Source organism: Calonectris borealis, chromosome 1 (genome assembly GCF_964195595.1).
Source record: "Calonectris borealis chromosome 1, bCalBor7.hap1.2, whole genome shotgun sequence".
Lineage (NCBI taxonomy): Eukaryota > Metazoa > Chordata > Aves > Procellariiformes > Procellariidae > Calonectris > Calonectris borealis.
In genome coordinates this window covers 64,232,125-64,252,404 of record NC_134312.1, presented here as the reverse complement: position 1 = coordinate 64,252,404, position 20,280 = coordinate 64,232,125, and the positions used below count along the sequence as shown (strand labels likewise).

Below are 20,280 nucleotides of genomic sequence, written 5' to 3'. Positions count from 1 at the left end.
AGTGGGGGGCTGCTTTGGTGGCGTTTTTCTTTCATGAGTCTGGGGGTGGGTTATTTTCAAACACCTTCCTCCAGCCTTTCCCTTATTGTACAGCCATATACTTCTGCCGACAGGCAGTAAACCAGCAGTTAAAACCAAACCCCTTTCTGGCCGGCTCCACGAGCCCCCATCCCCCTTCCTCCCTGCTGCAGGGCTCAGCCCTGCCGTGCTGCTTTTGGGGAGGGGTGTACAGAGGTGCATTCATCGCGGCTGCAGCATTTGGTGGAGGTGGGAGCTCGGTGGCTGCCGTGCCGCAAGCCTTGCCTGGTGCAGCTTGCTCACCTCAACGAGCCGCAGCCACCGTGGGCCAAAGCCAGGCCCTTTCTTCCGCTTGTTCTGTCCTGGGAGCCCACGAGGCTGCTGGCATTTCCACCCGCTCTCCACGAGAGTGGAGCCCCCGTCACGTGTGGGATACCTGCGCTGGGGCGAGCTGCGGTGGGAAACAGCTGAGGGAAATGAGCCTGGGGGTGCAGAGGTGGCACCTCGCTGTCCTCGCCCTCGGAAACAGGCACCCAGCGCACGAGGAGGGAACAACGACGCTGCGGCAGCGCTGGTGCCACGCCGGGAACGTACAGGGCCTGAGCAGTGGGTGGGTTGATTTGTGGGATGTGCAGCGATGTATTTTCCCTAGCGCTGTGGGTGTCCTGGGTTGTAAAGCGGGCTGAGACCGCCAGGTGCTCTGCCGGAGCCCCGTTCTTATCAATCGCTTTTTCCTCCTGCCCAGTGCCCGGTCGCAGGGGGCACAACCCGAGCAGTGGTGCGGCAGAGCACGGGGGATGCCCACCCATCCGGCGCGTCCCCCTGGCACATCCGCCGACGGACACGGTGCTGCACGGGCCCCACCTAAAGCTCACAGCCGTCAGGGCACGAAAACCTGCGTTGGCGCCTGTCTTTCAAATAAGAGCCAGGCAACGTTGCTAAATCTGAGCAGAAGGGCAATCCCGGCGCAAGGGTGCAAGCTTCTAATCAACGCGAGGACATCTCGCAGGCGAGGCCAGCTCCCCGCCGTGGGGGCTTGCAAAGGGACCCCCTCCGAGGGGGTTACCCAGCACTGTGGGCACAGCCCCAGAGACCCGTGTTGAGTTTGGACTGCTTTCATGTTTAACGGGTGCAGGTGCACCTCCGCAGCGCAGGCGGCGGAGCAGGAGGCTGGAGGTGGTCAAAAGAGAAGGGGTTTTACAGCGCGTGCTGCAGGCGCTTTTTGAAATGTTAATATTGCATCATCTTGCTTCTGCTTTTCTGAAGCGGTAAAGCCCAACTCGAGCAAAAATTTTCTGTTGGAGCTAATGAGAGTCGTACATATCAGTCTTTTCAGCAGCTAGGAATTAATACAGAATATTTTATTCTTCAAAATGCTGGGCAAACATTAACTAATCCTCTCAACGCCCTTCTGGGCTAGGTAAATATTACTCTCTCCCAGGTGCAGAAACTAAAGAGGAAAAGTTATGTGATTTGCTTAAAGCCACAGAGGGAATCAGGTGGGGGTAGAGATGGGGGGGAGGTTTTTTATAGCTTGTGCCCGTGCGTGGGCTCATTGCAGGTGCTGCCTCTCAGCCAGCGTTGTTTTATGAAGTCATGCGGTGGCAGGGAAACGTGCTGGTGTCTCCTCAGCGCTATAGGGAGCGGAGCAGCCGATGCACGAGCACGCCTGTTGCTGTGCAAACCGGCAGTGCTCTGGGGTCTGCCCGGATAAAGGGAAGGGCTTTTGGGGACAGGGTTTTCAGGGACCACACGGCTCTGCAAAAGCCCTCTCGCTTTGAAGTCAGTAAAGTTTCGGCCAGTCGGCTTCAAGGCAGGACTTAATGCCGTGAAAAGCTTCTCGTTTCCAGGCTGGGCTTGCCATGGGGGGTGCCTCTCAGGGGGCTTAGCCTGAAGCCACCCGCCTTTAAAGTGGGTGATAAATGTTGTCTGCAGAGCTGGACTTGTTTATCTTTGGGATTTACATCGCAGATACAGTGGCGGGACGGCCCTGTGTTTGCAGACCTGGAGGGAAAGGCTGAGTGCCGCTCCTGCCAGCCGGGCTGAGAAGTGGGCTGCTGCCGTGGGTGTCAGGGTGCTGCTGCTGCCCTCGGGTTGGGGCGAGGGTGGCTTTTGGAAAGCCAGCGCCCGGTGCTCCTCGGGACGCTTGCCTCCTCTTCCTCACAGCTGGGATTTTAAATGCCTTGTAGTGAGGGGTTTCTCTTGTTGTGCTTAATTGCACCATGCTAGCCTCTCCCTGTTCCCATTCCCATGGTGTGTTGGCTTGTCTCCTTGCTTGTTTTCCCGTCTCTGACCTGGCCAGGGCTTCAGTTCACAGCCAATCAGGTAAAATTCAATGGAAGCGTTTGTGTGTGAAGCTGCTCTCGTGCCGTGGGGCCCTCGCCTGCAAAGATAAAGGTCACCTATGTGCTTCCGAGGTAGCGCTGGGGTTTACCGGGTGTTTACCCAGCGGGCTGTGACCGCGGCCACCTCAGGGCGGTTGCCATCCATTGGAAAGCCCTTGTTTGTTGTCCCCTGATCCCATTTCAGATCAGGTCCGAGGCAGGGCCACATAGTCGGGGTCTGTTCCCGCGTGATGGGCTGCCAGGGAAGGAAGGCTCCTGTCTCTGCTGCGTAGTGCCCGGGCTCTTTTAATTAGAGACACATGGTTTATTATTGAAAAGAATATGCTCTCCCGGCCGTTTGTTAGGATCTTGTATCTGAGAGTGCTGCAGCTTGTAAGCCTTAAATTAAGCCGTACGAAGGACGTTGAGCACCTCGGGAAGGGGGTGCTGCAGAACCGGAGCCTATTGTTCTCGCCCTGAATTGCGGGGAGGCTCTTTCCCTACGCCGGCTCTTTTACTTGGTAGCCAACTAATACACACGGCGGTTTGTTTCTGTCTCCATCTGTTCCAACTCCAGTTTATTCACGGCTCTGTAGGTATTGTACACTCTGCTGCCTTTTTTTTTTTTTTTTTGGATGGGAGAGCCTCCCCTTTTCATGGTTCACTTATTCATTTTGTAGGTCTCTGGCTTCCTTGTCAAGTTTTCTCTTTTGTTGTATTAATTGGTCTTAAATCTATAGTCAGGTGCTGTGCGCGTGCTTCTCGTGTACACCTTAACCATCTGCTGTGTTTCATCTCCATGACACCCAGGCCAAATTCCAGCTCTGGTAATGACATCCCGCCTCCCTGCATTTTCCCTGCGCTTTTAATTGGCTTTAGTTCACTTTCTTTTTCCCTCCTGTATTAATGTGCCACTCCACTCAGTGGGGGGGAGAGGTGGACTTGGGTGGTGAGGGGCTCCAGGCTGCCGGCACCCACCCGGGGGCAAGCCGCCCGGCAGCAGGCAGCTCTCCTGCCCGCGAGGAGCGGCCGCAGCACAGCTCGGTGACTGGGGAGCAAAATGGGGAAAACGTTAGGTTGGAAACAAGATGCACATTTTCAGCACTGAAAGCAACTGTATGATTTTCGGAGGCACGTTTCCCTGAAGTCTTTTGCAGGAGAGTAGGTGGCTTTCTGAAACGGGTGCCGTTGCCTCCTGCCATCGCCTCCTGCCTGTCCTTCTGTCCAAAGAGAGCAGCTGTAGTTCCTGGAGGAGGGCAGAGCAACTCCTGATAACGTTTACCTTTGGCCTTAACACTCCTCGATCTTGATACCTTCGGAGTAAAACCCGATGTGATCCCAGAAAGTATTGAAGTTCCAGGAGTCCCGCTGGCGCTTTCCCCTGGCTTATCTGGCGCTTTAATAGCGCAACGGTTGTTAGCTTTACAACCGGGTTTCGGGAGGACGAGACTGGTGTCTGTGTTTGGGAATTGCTCTGTGCAGCTTGTGTTTTCCTGGGGGAGAGTGCGGGTTCTTGCTACTCTTTTTTTCCCACCTTTTTTTAAATATTTTTTTTTAAATACTGGATTCTCATTATTGTTGAAGAGATTCTCTAATGCTCAAAACTCACTTAAAAGCATGGCCTGAACTTCTTATGCACTTTGTCTATTCCTTGCCAGCCTGGAAGCCTTCTCTTCCCTCTGCTAATCCTGTTACTTCCAGTGACAGCCCCAGCCGTGGGGCTGAGCCTCTGCCAGGGCTCCGTCTCGCCTGCGCTCTCCGACTGGGAGCCCTTACTGCTGCTGCCCGGCTCCAGTTGTCGCGCCGAGTCCTACGCTGATGACTGTGGGCACCCAGACGGGAGGGAGGGATGGATTCATGGATGTCCTCCTGCTGTTACTGCTTGCTGCTTATCATCTAATCTCAGTTTTATTGGAACAACTTGTGTGGTTTAATGTCAACGGTCAAACCTCTGTTACCTCGATGTGGTTAGCTGCTCGTTTGTATTGTTTTATGTGGGGCAACCTGTCAGGGGGTTTCCCCCTGGCTATCATCTTGGTGGGAGTTCAGGGCAGGGACCCGTTCCTGCATCCTTCCCGGTGCTGTCCCAGGGGCCCCACTGCTGCCCACGGAGGGGCCTCTGCGTTGGGGTTCCCACGGGCCTCTGCATGTCCTGCTTTCAAGCATTGCCAAACAGGAGAAACGGCGACCATGTCCTTTGTGAGGGCACTGGCCGAGAGCCCCAGGAAGGGGCTGTGCTCTTTGGGATCCCCCCCAAGCCGGCCTCCTCTCCTTCCCTTTCCTGGCTGGAAACCCAGCGTGCTCTGCAGATCGCGCTGTGAACTGTCGGAGGGGATCAAAATCGCCATTGTCCCCATCTTCCTCAAATCCAGCGGGCTCTTCGTGTGGATTAGAGGTTCCCAGGCGCTTTCTGAGGCCACGTGCAAGGGCTGCGCTTTGGACCACGTGCCCCTCCGTTTCCCCCATCACAGAGCGGCTTGTAGGGGCAAACAGTCCCGGTGGCCAAGGCTAGGGACTAAACTGGACGGCTGGGCCAGGTGCCCAACGAGGAGCTGGGGCCAAGGCGCGTGCCGCAGTCTCTGGCCAGGGCCACCACCAGTCTCTGGCCAGCACTGCCTCTGTTATTAGGTGTATTTATCCACGCTCAATTAACTTCCTCCTTTTACCTTTCATACAATCTTATGTGCATGTTATGGGATGGGTTGGGACTCTCATATGCTTTTAAATGTCGGTAAAATGTGTATAAAATGAAATACCCCCACGCCTTTGTGCTTGTTGGCACCTGGCTACCCAGTCAGTAGCACTCTTACAGCTTTCACAGCAGTCTGGGTGCACAACCCGGTGCTGCTGGTGCCCACCGAGAAGGTGAGTGCCTGCTGAGGATGGCAGCAACACCTCCCTCTTGTACAGCCTTTTGTAGCAGGTAAAATCTTCCTGGTTGAGTGGAGGACCAGTGGTGGAGGCTGGGCTGCAGGTAGCCCCTCAAATGCAAGGCAATGCTTGGCATCACTTTGTGCCTCGGTAGGCCAAATGTCTTCAAATGCCTGGTGGTGGTTTCAACTGCTTTGGAAATGCCAAAGGAAGGATTGGGACTGTGGGACTATTCAAGGGAGGGTTGCCACATGAACTTATGTCACCTCCTGGGCTTCTGTGAACCAGTGGAAGGAATCTCAGGGCTTGTCCTTGCAGAAGTCCTCTCGCCCTATTCTGCAGAGACTTTCCCTTGAAACAGCAGTAAGCCACCTGCGCTCCCGTCCTTCTAGCAGTGGAAGATGAAGTACTGGTACCAATGTCTGCCCTAGCAAACCAGCATTGAACGTGTAGGGGGAAAGCCCGGTTCTTGTCAATGAACAAAGCAGTACAGCTAGCTATAAAACCACCTTCAGTGATAACCCTGCAACCTCCAATCCAACAAAGTCCTTGAAATATTATATATTATTTGTCTTTTGAGCCTTAAGGTCTTTGTGAAGATGGTGGCCTGCTGGGCAAGGTGTTAAGCACATGTGCATGTAGGAAAGTATTCAGAGTCCAAGTGCACAAGACAGACGGCAAGGGGCAGGGAAAGGAAGGACTATGGATCCCATTTCCCTGAGAGGGAGTAGGCTGATTACAGGACAGACTTTTTTAATAGTATTTGGAAGCACGGAGACGTAGGGCAGAGGTTTCTCTGATGAGTGGCTTGCTGGGACACCTTGTAGCATGGCCTTTGGCGCATCTCTGCGTGATTAAATGTCCTTGAAAATTTAGTCTTCAACTTGCAAGACTTGGGAGTTCAGCACAAAGTCTCTGACTCTGAAGTAGTCTTTTAACCATGGCAGCATCCTTCATTTGCTACAAGGTAAGACTTCTAGATCAGCAATACGTTGGGTCACATTTGATATTGTTTCAAATGCATGGGTTGGTTTACCAGTGTAGCGGGTTAGTACTTTGCTTGTGTCCATCCCCTCGGTAGCTTTAATTTCTGTACTGATGGGACAGTTTGTGAATGTTAATGGATTTATCACTGCTCTCACTCCTGTGAGAGAGAGAAGTGCTTTTCACGTTTTATGAGTAGATGGTGTGGCACAGAAGAAATAAGTTTTTTTTTTTACTCAGCATCAGAGAAGAAAGCGTTGGCATGGCGTTAGCACCGCCTCAAGTGGGCAGCATCCTGCCTCCCCCACGGGGACACTTACAGCAGGGAGCAGAGGTCCCTGTTAAGGACGCAGGCAGTGCTCCCTTCTCCTGCCCCTTTCCTCGTTCCCACAGATCGGATCAGCCCTCTGTGCCACAGCCTGTCACCTGATTTATGGGAGCCATAAACCGCAAAGCAGAAAGAAATAAAAATACTAAACACTTAGTTTTTTAAAAGGCCAACAGCGCATTGAAGTCTCGGTGATAATTTGCTCATAAAGAAATATTATGCTTCAGATCATAATCCCGGGCTGCAGATGGAGGCTGAGATCTGGCCTGAGTCTCTCCCACTTAGGCTGTAAAAGGAAGGGAATGGGATGAAAAAAAACCACATAGCATGTGGGGATTAGGCTTGGCTGTCTTGCTGTCCATCACCTCCTGTGCCTGGGAGGTCGTGTGGAGAAGTGCTGATGTTCTCCAGAAAAAAACCCTTGTCCTTTGCTGGAGGGACAGCGGGCTCACGGAGGGATGGGAGGCGAGAAGAGAGGGGAGGATAAAAATCCACGAGCAGCAGTCAAACAACTGAGATTTATAGACTGTGTGGAAGTGCCCAAATTGTTGAGTTGAGGGCTGTTCCCCTTGCACTAAGCAGGGGGTCTTGCCTACTTTAGCTGTCATATTGTCAGCCTGGCCAGGCCAAACGCTCGTTGGTGCTGCTTGGGCAGCGGTTGCCTTTAATAATTGTTGCTGAACACTGATTTCTGGTCAATGCAAATGGGCTCTGTTTCCAGCGGTGAAAACCAGCCCCCAGCCAGCACAGCACCTGTAAGAGCAGAGGAGCAGTAGGTACCTGAGCAGGTTAGACCTTAAGTGGTGTCAGTGTGTGATTGCTAGAGAGGTCTCCGGGCTGCCCCGGGCAGGGGCCTGCTCTGGGCGGATAAAATTCCTTTCTGGTTAAGTTTCCTGCTGCAAACACTGCCTGGGCCTATTTACCTACTGGGCTTGCACCAGTGACTGACACCCGGCGGCTAAAAGCAATGCATTTCTCCAAAGGAGATCAAGGATTTCACAGCTAGTTCAGTGTAGCCATATTTTCTCCTATCTGATCTTCTCCACTTTACCCTGTCAAAACCATCTATTAGTCCACTGCCATCTCAAATTAATCTTGCTGTGATGCTCCAGGGTTGCCGGAGGGCAGGAAGGCTGTCAGCAATTTCTTTTTTTTCTTCTGTCCTTTCCTTATGTCCCACTGGCAGGGAGGCTGCCGGCAGCGCTGTCTTGCGCCCTGAACAGCACACAGCTTGGTTCCCTTTCTCAAGTCATCTTCCTACAAGAAATTTTACTTTAAAAGAGAACCTTGCTTTCTCAGGTACACATCCTAAATGTGGTGATGTAGGGCCATTTAGAGAGACATGGGAACTGGGAGGAAATTATCACTTCTGGGTTTTTTGTTTTTTTTCCCTTCTTTTTTTTTTTTCTCTCCCCCAAAAATCGAAATGAATAGATTTTCCAGGAAGCCCTAACTTTGCTCTGGGACTCATAATATTCATGAAGACCACTATTCCAGTTCTGTTCCAGGTGCAGCCTCAGCAGTGTTGATTTATCACCTCCCTTTGACCTGCTGGCCACGCTGCCCCTGACATCGCCCGCTATGCAATTCGTGGTGTTTGCGAGGAGAGCACGCTGCTAACTCGTACATAGTTTGGCATCCCTGTAACCCCCATGTCCTTTTCAGCTGGGCGACTACTTGGCCAGTCTGTTCCCAGCCTGCGCTGATGCCTGGTGTTATTCCAGAGCTTTGCACTCCCCTTCCTGTGCTTCATGAGGTTCCTATTGGCCCAAAACTCAAGTTTCTCAGGGTTATTTTGGATCCTCAGTTTGCTGAGAGTATGATCTTCCTCCCATGCTACATTTAAAGGGTTTTTATCACTCCTTGAGAACTACTGAGTTCAGCCTGACTGTGTCTTAAAGACTTGCTGGCGATCTCGGCAGACACATGTTAACCGTAACCGAAGGGGCAGGGTGCTGCATTTCAACAAGGACTTTCTTAATTAAAATAAGAAGGCTTTAACAAAAACAGATCCAAAGCTTAAGTAGCCTGGTTGAAGAGGGAATCTGAAGTATTTAACTTCTCCCGCAAAGACGTCGCTCGGGCAATTCCCCAGTTGCCGGGGTGGTCCTGGGCTTGGCAGCGCCTGTGCTCCTGGGGTGGGAGACGCTCCTGCCCTCCTCGTGCAAGCAGGAGGGTTTCAAACACTCTTTATCAACTCCAGAGAAGCAAGGGCATGAGTCTGGTTTAACTCCCCCTGGGAAAAAAAAAATCACTTTTACCTTGTAAATTAATCCAGCCGAGAGCGTTCTCTCCAGCCCTTTACAGTATTGAACGTTGTAGGAGAAACCTCTCTGGGAGGGAGGGCTCTCAGGCTATTTCTCCTTTAGTTAGAACAGGCAATTCATTATCTTGGAGAAATCAAAACTTTCAAAGCTTCTGGCTGCCCCCATCTTTCCCTTAGTGTTTCCTGAAATGTTTAACAGCATCCTCTTTGCCTGTTTCCCAGAGACGGGGTTCCTCTTTGTGGTCAAGGTTTCTCTTTCCCTCCTCCTCAATCACTGAGAAGCGAGGGCCTTGTTAGTACGTCTTTGCAGGGAAAACAAATGATCGTGATGGCCAAACCACACCATTTCTTCTGGTAAGTGGCTGCAGAAGTGGAACTTTGTCCTTTCTCCAATTGTATTTGCTTCTGCAAACGTGAGGGAGAAGGGATGCTTTGTCCCACCAGACATGAAGTATACTTGGCATATTGGTGAATTTTTAGTAATAATACACAGAAAGAAATCAACCCTGAACTTTATTCCCCCCAGACCCGGCCTTTGATTAAAAGGCTGCAGGTGATGTGTCCTTGCAGGTCTGGCAGTAGGCACTGGTACCATCTGAATAGCAAGGAACATCTCACTTCTAATAGGGCTAAAATAGTGGCCCTTTGTGGGTCAGAGTAAGCAACAGTTGCATGTTCACAACCGGTGCCAGAAGTGGTTGATAAATCACTGATCGCTCCAATAAAATGCTCAAAAATGAGTAACGCTTCCAGTAACTTTACTTGGATGTAAAACTCTGACCTTCAGGGAGTGCAGATACTTACAAAGAATGATACACAGATACTGTTCATTATAAAGTATGTAAATAAAAACACTTTGAACAACAGAACTACATGCTCTCTGGACATCTGCAGGTTTGGATAAGCAAGCAAGCACGCTTGTGCATCGTCCTTTAAGTCAGTGTAGGCTTGTCTCTTGAGTAGCAGGTCCAACGCTGTTACCTATGCTGGTTTGGGCAGTAGCTGCAAAGTGAATGAAACCCATTTGGCTCTTTTGCTTGTGAGCCTGCAGGGAAGCTGTGGGTAGCAGAGGGTGTTTGGCTGCTCCGCTGGTGGGGAGGTACTTATAATTGCTGTGTAACCCCTTCTCGCTGGGTAACTTAATTGCCGCAACAGGCGTACGCTGGGGTGAGTAGTGCCGATCCCTGGTCAGCCAGGATTCACAGCATGCCACCTGCTCAGCGACTCTCTTCCTTGGATTTTCTTTCTGGTGTCGTCCTGCCCAGTGATACCTTTGGAAGCCTACATTTGCAGCTCCGTCCATCGGTGCTTTTCTCCCAGGTTTGATCAGTGTTGGGCTCTCGTCTTCCTCTCTGCTTTGGTTAGTAAGAACCTCCTTTTCACTGTGCCTTTCTTGCAGCTCCTCTGCGTGTGTCCTCGCTGCCACCAGTGGGGTAGGCTTTCTGCCCACCAGTGGGGTGACCACATTCCATGTCTGCCAGGGCCACCCTCCCTTCCTCTGCCTCCAAAGGAACAGCTCCCCAGGAGCAGTGGTCAGCCCAGAAAGCAGCAGATAGAAAATCATACCTGGGATCTCCGAGTTTCTTTTGGAGGTGACCTGGCTTGTGTGGGCTTAATGGCCTGACGAGAGACTGGCTGCAGGAGCCACAGCAGTCCCCTTGCACGCGACTGTCCCCCGCTCCCGGGAGAAACAGCCCTGTTGCTCTCATCTGATGCTGAGGTGCGATGCTAAATCTGTTACCCATCTCCGCTCATCCAGCGGCAGATCAATTGATTTTCCAATAGTCTATTGAACACTTCTTTAAATTAGGGCACCAGAGGCATAATTTAGATTAGGGTTAAGTTCCAGCTGCAGGGGAGACACTTAAAACGTGCAGCGAGTGTGCTGACAAATCTGCTCATCACACCGGGAAGCGAATAAATCTGCCTTCTCGGCGGAGAATTTCCTCCTAAGCCTGGGGACCGTTTCAGGCTTTGCTGGGGTGCAGAGCTGTTCTGTCGCGACAGGAGGAAGGGGCCGTGGCCTGATGGAGATGGGTGCAGTAGCTGAGCAGGGCTGAGTCCTCAGACACCGGGTGGTGAACGAATACGGTCTCACGACCCAAATGCACAGTGGTGCGGTGGAGGTCTCTGGGCAGATGGGGTAAGAGTTGCTTTCTCTGCACATCTCTTTTATTCCTAGAAAACCTGTGCGATGTGCTTTTCAAGTCCGCTGTTCCAGAAAAGCAACCAAACACGTGCTGAACTTTGATCGTGCGAGCGTGGGCGTTAATAAGTTACAAACTGACCCGAGAGCTCCGCGGGAGCTGAAGGCTGCCTGGGGAAGTTCCCCGCTTTTCAGTAAGAGGCACCTCATTACACCCCATCCCGTTCTCATCAGCTTCATTAACTCTGGCAGCCTCTCCAGCTCGGATGCCGAACCAGCCCTCGTAGTCACTTCAGTTCAGCTCTGGTCTGATGCAGCCGGCCCTCCAGTTGCTGAAATGCTGCTCTGCAGGAACGCCAGCTCGGTGCCAGCACAGGGCCCAGGGGGGCTGAGCTGCCACATCCCCATTTGCCCGGGGAAGCAGGATGCATGGAAGGGGCACGGAGAAGAGAGCCCAGTAGCTCTGCCACCAACCCACCCCCAACTCTTTCCCCTTTTGCTGACTTTTTACAGTCCAAGATGAAAGCCTTTTGCTTTATCTGGCTTTTTGCTTTAACCACCCCTCACCAAGTCTCCTCTTAGTTGGTGGCTTTGGGAGCAAGAGCCTTGCTTCTGCAACTTAGCCGTTACTGGGAATCTCCTGTCCACTGAACTCAGTGCGAGTCCTGCTTATAAAGCACGAGCATACTTTGCAAGAGCTGCTGAAGCTTCACTGTGAAGTGCAAAACTCAAAGAAGGAAGTGATGCTGTTTAGATATCGTGGTTTCTACTCTTTTTTTTTTTTAAAGTAGGAATTTTGGAGTTTTCTGTAGCAAAAACTTATTTCTGAACAAAGCTTCTTTGGAGACCTCCTTGTTGATGGCCATACGAGCTTTTTTGTAACAGATACTTAGAATTTATCTAAAATACACCAAATATAATGAAAAATAGGAAGAGAAACTGAACTTTGAATATAGCCTTCCTCTTTAACGTGCACTCCTTAGTACCAGAAAATGTCAGAAACTGGTTTTCCCAGCACAAAACTGAGAAATAGGCTCTTTAATTGTATGTATACAGCTGCCTCCTTACCATCCCTGTCCCTTATAGACGCCCTTCAGCAGCCCCCACACAGTAAGTCTCCCGGTGTTTGTTCCCGGACCCTGTTGCTCTCTGTGCCAGAGCGCCCAGCGCTGCCGTCCCGGCGGTGGAGCACTTGCGTGCCAGGGCTCCTTCGTGGTCCCAGTGCCATCTCTCAGGACTAAGCTTTTCCCTTGGGTTTGGACCTTATCTTTATTTCTTTGCTTATGTCCGGTTGGCCGTATTGTCCGAATGAGACCCCAACCGAATGCGGTTGTTTCCGCGTGTGGCTAAGATCGCTTGTGCGAGCAGTGCTGGCGGGGAGGTGCGAGACAGCCGGGGGCGGGCAGGGCAAGGACTGCACGAGCCGGTGTGCCGTGTCCGGATGAGCAGTGCCTCTCCGTGGGTCGCTCACCGGAGCTGGCCCACGTGCTGCGGCCGCTGTGGGACCGGGCAGCACTGTGGTCCCTTGGGCAGTGGCACGGGCACTGTGGGGTCACCCTGCTCCCCGCACTGGAGGGACCTGGCTTTCCCTTCTTCTCTCCATCCTGGTCCCTCCAATGCCAGCGTGTGGTGGCAGAGGGAGGAGAGCCGAGCGGTATGCCGCAGCTGGGGACTGATCCCTCGGGAGGGCTTGGCAATTATGGCTCTGCCCTGAGACGAGGGAATCTGGGTCCCGCCACCAGCCCTGCAGGATCTGGGGGGGTGTAATGCTGCAGCCGCAGATGTGGCTCGTACAGGGGGGGCCACGGCCACCGCTTGACAAAGCAGTGGAGGTTTGGCAGAGGCGTCTGTGCTGCTCCTGAGGCCGGGAGGGATGCGGGGGGCGCGGCGGGTGCTCAGTGCGCACCGGTGTCCGTGTTGTCAGATCTGCTCCCTAATGGAGCCTAGCAGGGCTTGCCGGCCATGCCGGCCCTGCATCAGCCCTCCCGCTCCCCTATGCAGGACCAGGTGACCGCTCCCCCCCTCCCAAGGGTGTCGCAGGGTCAAATCTCTGGGGGAGCAGGAGGCGGCTGCCGGGTGCCCCATGGGTGCAGAGAAACAAACCCCCCGGGTCCGTCTGTCTGCGTTGCTCTGCAGCCCCCTGCTCCCTACCTGCCTTCTGGGGCAGAAGGAGCGCGGGCCGGTGCGCCAGACGGGCACGTATGGCGGGGCGAGGGCAAGAGGCTTTTCGCACGCGAGGGCTTCTTTCAACAAAGCCGTTTCTGTCCTGCTCCCAATATTTCTGCCTGTGCGGTTGGGGACCAGGGGGGCTGAGGAGCACAAAGGACCCCAGACAATAGGGCAAGCGGGAGCATTCCTCACACCCATGGCGGCCGGCGAATGAGCTTTGTCTTCAGCCGCTGCCTCCCTCCGTTTCGGGGGCAGTCGCTGCCGTCCTCCCCTGCTCCTTTGTTCCGGCGCTGCCTGCCAGGGGTGAGACAGGCAGGTGAGCGGCGCGCGAGGCAGGGGGCTGGCGACGTGCTGCGGCGGGTGCATATTAATAGATTTCTCCAGCCTGTCACTGGGTGTTTGACTTGATTCATGAGACTCTTCCGTCTTGAGGACGACGGATGCGGCCGGGAGGGAGAGAGCGGGGAGAGAGCTATTGTCTGCCCGGCCTGGGGCCCTGCCAGTGTCGCTCCGGTGGCTGCCGTCGCTGCCCCGAGCCGCAAAAGTGCTTTGCACCTTTGCCCCAACATCCTTGTCGCCCTCCGTCCAGGGCGATGTGAGGGGGGACCGACCCGCACACCATGCATGTCCCTGCGGCGTGAAGCCGCGCAGGGGAGAAGGCAGGCAGGCAGGCAGGCAGGCAGCATCCCAAACGCGCCGCCTCGAAGTGCAAAAGCAATCGCGCTCCAGTCGCAATGGGCTGCGTCCAAGCAGGGCTGCCCGAAGAAGTGAAAACGCTTCCAGCCGGTGCATTAGTGGCATCAGAAATCAAACATGGAAGAGCCTTTTGGTGCTCTTTTTTTTAATGGCGGCCATAGATTTTACACTAGATTTTATGATGGGCTATGGTTTTTGAATAAAATAAATACGCAGCTTGTGGACAGATATTAGCCAGGCAGAAATCGGCCTCTGAATTGAAAAGGCTGATTCAGGTTCAGTATTTGATGATGCTCATATGGAAAGGGTGTGTATGGTAATACCAGGGAAGGAAAACAAACAGGACGGAGCGTACTCCATCATGCTGACAAAGACCTGGATTGTACATGCTGGGGTGCACACAGGATTGTTTGCATATTCAGCCGACTCTGCCTTCCCTTTTGCTCATCCCGAGCACCGGTGGTGCCTGAGCTCCTTGGGGAGCTGTTTGAGTCGGGGGGGACAAATGTGCATGGGGGAGGGGGGCGAAGGAGCACGTGGAGGAGGGATGAGAGCCGAGAGGGTGCTGCTTTCGGGGGCTACAATGGAGAGGGGCTAGCTGGTGGGATAAAGCTCCGGGGGTAGGATTTATCGAACTGAATGTAGGAAGCTCCAGCTGAGCTTGTCTGACAGCTTTCCTTTTATATTTCTAACATGCAGCTCATCCCATCCTGAACTAGACATCAAACAACACATCTAAATCATGCTCCAGAGCAAAGTAAAGGTCCCAGGTTTGATTTTTTTTCTTTTTTTTTTCCTTTCTTTTTCTCAGCTTTCAAGGAATGAAGCTGAACTGAGGGGGAGAGGAGCATTTATTCCCAGTGGGTAAAGAGAGGAAGGCTGAAATTAAGGATTTTCTCCAGCAATAGCACTCCCCAGGTGGCAAACCCCACATCTGAGTTTCCAGTAAACCTACCGGGATTACAAAGCAAACAAATCAAGAAAACGTCAAAGTATATTTACTCTTCTGTTAACCTGCCGCTCCCGCTCCCTCTCTGGCTCACGTTGGCGGCACGCAAGGGTGCATCCCGACTCTGCGTCCCGGGAAGGGGGCATGGCTGCGAGCCCGGCCGGGGAAAGGTGACCGAATGAGGACCTGGCTCCCAACTCCCGCTCTCCGGCCATCGCAGCATGGAAAGGGGGTGCTGGAGGCGAGCCTGTGTTGGGAATAGCAGTGCCCGGGGGCTGTGCCAGCCCTTTGAACTGTCTGCTCTCAGCCAGGCAGAAAATTGGTTGTAAAGGGGATCTCACACACACCTGTTTGCAGCTGAAGCCAGAGGAGCTTATGTTAGAGGTCACCCGGACTCGACTGCTATCAAATATTGGCTGCAAGTGAGACGGGTTTCCTGAATGCCATGTTTTACTTGGTGCCACATCCAGAACCTCTGGGAAGAGCTTTTTCAAACAAGCTTGTCCTCAATCCTCAAGCTTTTTGCAGGTCTCTTTTTTTCTTTTTTTTTTTTTTTTTTTTACTTCTTCCTTCTTATAAAGAGAATTAGGCAATCACAGCATTTTGAAGAAGTTGCCTCTTAGCCTCTTGCTTCATAGCACGTGGCCTTCCTGAAGAATCAAGGAAATGCTGGTAAATTGGGTGTAGAGACTTGCCTGCCGTTCCTTTCCCTGTCTAATGTTCCTCCCTGCGCTGCCCTCAGAGTGCGTCCTGCCCCTCATTGCTCTGTTAACTTGTCTCTACTTATAACACTCTGTACATAAAACATAACCGGGTGCTTTTCTCTCTGATTAAAATCATGCTGTGTAAAAGAAAATACAAATTAGCTCTGGCCTTTGGGCTCCTGACAAGTTTCCAGCATAGCTTTCAGCACCGCAGAGATTGTGTAACTCCACGTCCTCCGTGCCGTGACGTCCGTCATGCGCTGGGCTGGCTGCCGCACATCCAGGTTCAGCTGTTAATACTTCAAGCAGCTTTTAGCACTGAAGGAGGAAGAGAGATTGCCAGGAGCTGGGTGAAATGCAGGAACCTGCTTTTTCTTGCTAGGGGACAATGATGTGGGAAGGGGTAAAAGGAGGAGGATTTCCTGGGTATTTCCCCAAACCTCGATCGTTGTGCAAATACCTCCCGGTCTAATGTGTGCCGAGTGACCGGGGAGCCCAGCGTGGGGAGAGCTAACGCTTCAGTACAGGATTAACCCTCGAAGGAAGAGTTAGAGTAGCATCTTTGGCAAACTAGAGCTTAAGTTTGCCAGATCTTTTATGCAATGAAGCACAGGACGCTTTCCTGCCTCCTCCAGGGACTCAAGCCGGGTACGCTATGTTACGCCATTTCGGCGTTGCTAACAGAAGGGCTGAGGCTGCAGCTATCATGTTGCGTTTTCGGCAGAAACCTTTAAGTCTCGGCGACTTCCTCCAAGGACGCTGAACCAAACATCGTCCAGACCCGCGAGTGAATGAGTTGCAGACGACATCGCTGGTTCGAAACGGCGCGTGGGCATGACGTGGGCGAATGTTCCCTGCGCTGGGTGTTTTCTGAAGGTCTCTGAAGCATGAGGCATGACTGAATGACTTGTGTTTTCTTAAAATGACGAGTGGGTGAATCTTGAATCGTTGGGCTGCTTTTATTTTTGTTAAATGTGTGTGGGCTGACAACATGACTCAGTATTTTCTCTGCAGATGCAAAGATCATATTGCCAATTCTGGGTATACTTCAGGCAGCTTCATGTAGGGAACTGGAACGCTTTTTTAGTCCAGAGCTTTGCTTTTTGGCAGTCTTAAGCCTCTTGATGTGAAAATAAATAAATAATTTTAAAAATGAGTGCTTTTCCAAAATGTGCAAAAATACACTGAAGAAATGACCAAACATGGGGAAACTACCTCTGCCCCCATGTTTTTCCAACAATTTATCTGATTATTTTCATGTTATTCTGGAAATGTCTATTAATGTCTGATTTTTCTTTCTGATTCTCCCTAGTCTCAGTTGCTCCTGGGCCATCTCTTTGTCTGCTGAGTATCATCTCTGGTATTTGTTTAACCAGCCGTGCCCTGCCAGGTGAGAGCCACTGTCCTCTGACTGATGGGTGTGAGTTCTCCTCCTGCTCCCAAGAGACAAGTAGGCATATTTGTGTGTAGATGTATGTGATTTGGCCAGTACCCAGAAGTGACAAAAGTCCCAGAAAATTTCCCTTTCTCCCTTCTGGCAACCTCCCTGCCCTGCTCCCCCTTCTTTATCCTCCCTCTGTGCCACCTACAGCGTACATACACCCATGTGCTTTGGGAGATGCACGAGGCCAGGCATGGGCTGTGGGTGCTTTTATTGTGCAACGATGAGTGCTTTCTTCTCCCATCCCCTCTTCTCTGCTGCTGAGCAGGGTGCTGGTAGTCATGTCCTTGATCAGAATAGGTTGCTTGCTAAGACCCTTACCTCGAATCATAGCCCAGCGTCCTAGAGCCACCGATAAACTAATTTTCCCTGCTGATACCAGCCCTCAGCCCACCATGAACCTTGCTGAAGATCTGGGAACGGCTAGACAATAATAGACTTGTGGGTGAAGGATGTTGTATGGCAAAGGTTGTCTTTTGGGAGATCAGAAGATGATGTGCCTATAAATGTATTCTGTAGAGCATGCAGGGTGAAATAGACCCTGCTTTTTTGACCTCTAACGGTAACTTTAATGACAGAAAAATTCCCACACTCAATCCCTAGCAATGGCCTTGGCTACCGTGACCTGTACTTCGCACCATGACCCCAACACCAACACGATCCTGGCTCTATACTGGCCCATACAACAGTGAGCCATACCTGAGCAATAGCTAATTATTAAGCCATTTGTACAAGTGTGTGTTGTAGTGCTTGGAGACTGTATCATCTTCCTATCATTCTAGTTCCTCAGTCCTAAGCTCTACTCCCTATTCCTGACATTTTCTTTAGCCTCCACTGTCCACCCATGGCAATAATTCACCCCAAGCTTAAGGTTGAGTGCATTTGTCATCCCTCCAGATCTCATGGGAAGCCACGTGATTTGTTTAGCACAAGTGCCTTTGCAGCCCTGTCCCAGAATGACAAGAACTGGGTACAGATCTTATCATACCTCTGCAATTTTCACATTATTCAGGAATAGTCCTAGACTTTCAGCCCTTTTTACCCCAAAGCCTGATTCCAGCCTTAATCATAAACTATCAGCCAACACTCCCCCAAACATAACCCAAAACCTTCTGCCTCGCTGAGTACCAGCACTCAGGCTTGCCCTGAGGAGCAAAGAAAGAGGCGGTGCTCTTCAGTCCTTAGTGTCCCAATCTCCAACCCTGACTTTAGCGTTTACAAACCTGGGCCCGTACCTCTGAGTGCCAGAGCCGTTCACCCCTGCCAGACCCAGCCCTCGTGACTGTGTTTCTAAGGTCTTTGCTGGAGCCCGGGCATGGGGCTGGGGACAGCCAGTGGGGCTTGCTGGGTGTGGAAGCTGGAAGCTGTCTTTGTCAGGGGTTGTGCTCGACGGGGCAGGCACATTTTGGTGGAGTTTAGGGTGGAAAGATTTTTTTGGGCCATGGCTTGAAGGGTCAGCTGGCTTGCTCCAGCTGGTGAGGGGATGGTAGGCTGGGTGCAACCTAAAGCATGGGGCAAGGGGGAACGTGACAGTGTCTGTACATCAGTGAGAGAGCAGGGAGGCACGCTGCCCCGGAGAAGAAGCAGTGGGTCAGGGATGATTAGGAAAGCCTGAGAATGGCTGATGTGTTTCAGTGACCCCGTTCCTTTCTTTAAACAAGCTCCACTGCTCCTGCCTGCTTACTTCTCACTGCCCTTCCACTGGCTCTTCGTCACCATCCCCACCCCTTGTCCTCATGCTTCTGGATCTCCAGAGCTACTTGCTCCTCTAGAGCTGGTTCTTCAGCCCTCCCCAGCCCTGTGGCACTGCTGCTTCGCCTGCTTTTGGCAGTCAGATCTCATCCAGGCGCCAAGTGTATGAATCCTATGTTGCTTATTACAAGGCACTCTGCACCCCGCATTGCACGTTGGCATGTCTTGCTGGTTGGGAGCTGAGGACAGAGAGTGCTATGGCCTCAAGTCTCTTCAGGTGTCAGCATGTTGCTGTGAATAATGAATGTTCTTCCGAAGTTTTTTGGGAATTGGGTTCTAAACCGGCTTCATTTATTTCTTTACATTCAAGGTTGGTATTGCAATTTTGTTTCTATAAGACTGTCATATAAAAGCTCTACAAGTTTCTGGGAAGAATACTTATTAAAAGCAGTTTTGTAATTATCTTACAGTGTGTGGTCTTTGGTCTTCTGAACTTTTGCTGGGTTACATTCAGTATAGTTTAGTGTAGTTGGAAGGAAAGCGTGGAAAGAGAAAAGCTGGCAGAGAGCAGATCAGGCTAGAGTGAGGTGGAGCTGGTTTATGCTTCTGTTTTTTACCACAGATGAAGTAGGTATTCCCCACCTGCTTAAGGGGTGCCTGCAGCAGGCTGAGCCACTAACACACCTTGTTCTGAAATAAATCACAACAGCACAAGGATGTTGTTTGTGGCAGTAGAGAAAGTGCTTGTCAAATGGCGAGCTTTGCTTTGCATGCTTAAGGTCGCAACTTCTTTCTTTTCCAAAAAACTGTAAGTTTGTTGCTGTAATCAAGGCTGGTGAAGGGAAGGTCCCCACGGAGGGCTGAGACCAACCTGCTTCCTCATTCTTTGCACTCTCTTCGTTGGGCAACTTTCTTCTACGTCAACTGAAAACTTCCTCATCGAATCCAGTAACACTGGTCTCACCCTGAACAAAACAAGGTCTCCTCCCCAGGTAACGCACGTTAGGCAGCCTCCCCCCATCTCTTACGGGAACACCCAACGGTGTGCTTTACCGAGGCGATTAAGGGTTTTGTCATTTGCAGACACCTCCTGAAATACAACATGTGGTGTGTTTTTATGGCTGCTTTGGATAAAGTTACCACTGCAGCTGGTAACTGTGACTTCAAGATAAAACTCACCACGTGACAACCTAAGAAACAGCAAATTAAGGAGCAAGAAATTGTTCATTTTCAGACTCCAGCGTGGCTACATATACTGACGCTTCGTTGCACAAACACAGAACAACAACTTTAACGGTTGTCTCTTAGTAGTTGTTGTATTACCTGTAATTGTTTCTGCAAGAGCTTGCAGGCCTTACCATTAATATGCATCTTCCTGGGTGTGCTTTTGAATCAGATTAATAAAGGAAAACAGTATTTGTCATGAGAAAGCCTCTTGGTATGTATTATTTCCAGAAACCCTGAAATCATCATTTGTTACCTTACCGGTGTTTTTTACCCCTATTAAGCTTAACATCAGCTTTTTGGAGGACTGATGTGTCCGTGGCCATATTCTGAGTTGCTGAAATACTGGGATGTGTTGAAAAACAAGAGAGTACCGAAACACCCACTAACAACATCCTGCAGGTCAGAACCACATGTGCTTTCTAAAAAGGTTAGTATTTGGTCTGAGAATCTGGGATTTCTTGAAGA

General features: G+C 51.5%; 1 long non-coding RNA gene across 2 annotated transcripts; it reads left to right on the top strand.

Annotated features, from left to right (window-relative positions):
* The first annotated feature begins 14,051 nt into the window (after positions 1-14,051).
* Positions 14,052-20,280, top strand: LOC142085721 (uncharacterized). 2 transcript variants are annotated; one of them, XR_012674793.1, is made up of 5 exons: positions 14,052-16,331; positions 16,768-16,845; positions 19,420-19,580; positions 19,672-20,026; positions 20,108-20,280. It is a non-coding gene; the product is annotated as an uncharacterized LOC142085721 (long non-coding RNA). The 2 variants fall into 2 exon arrangements; XR_012674795.1 differs by having other exon boundaries at positions 14,052-16,384.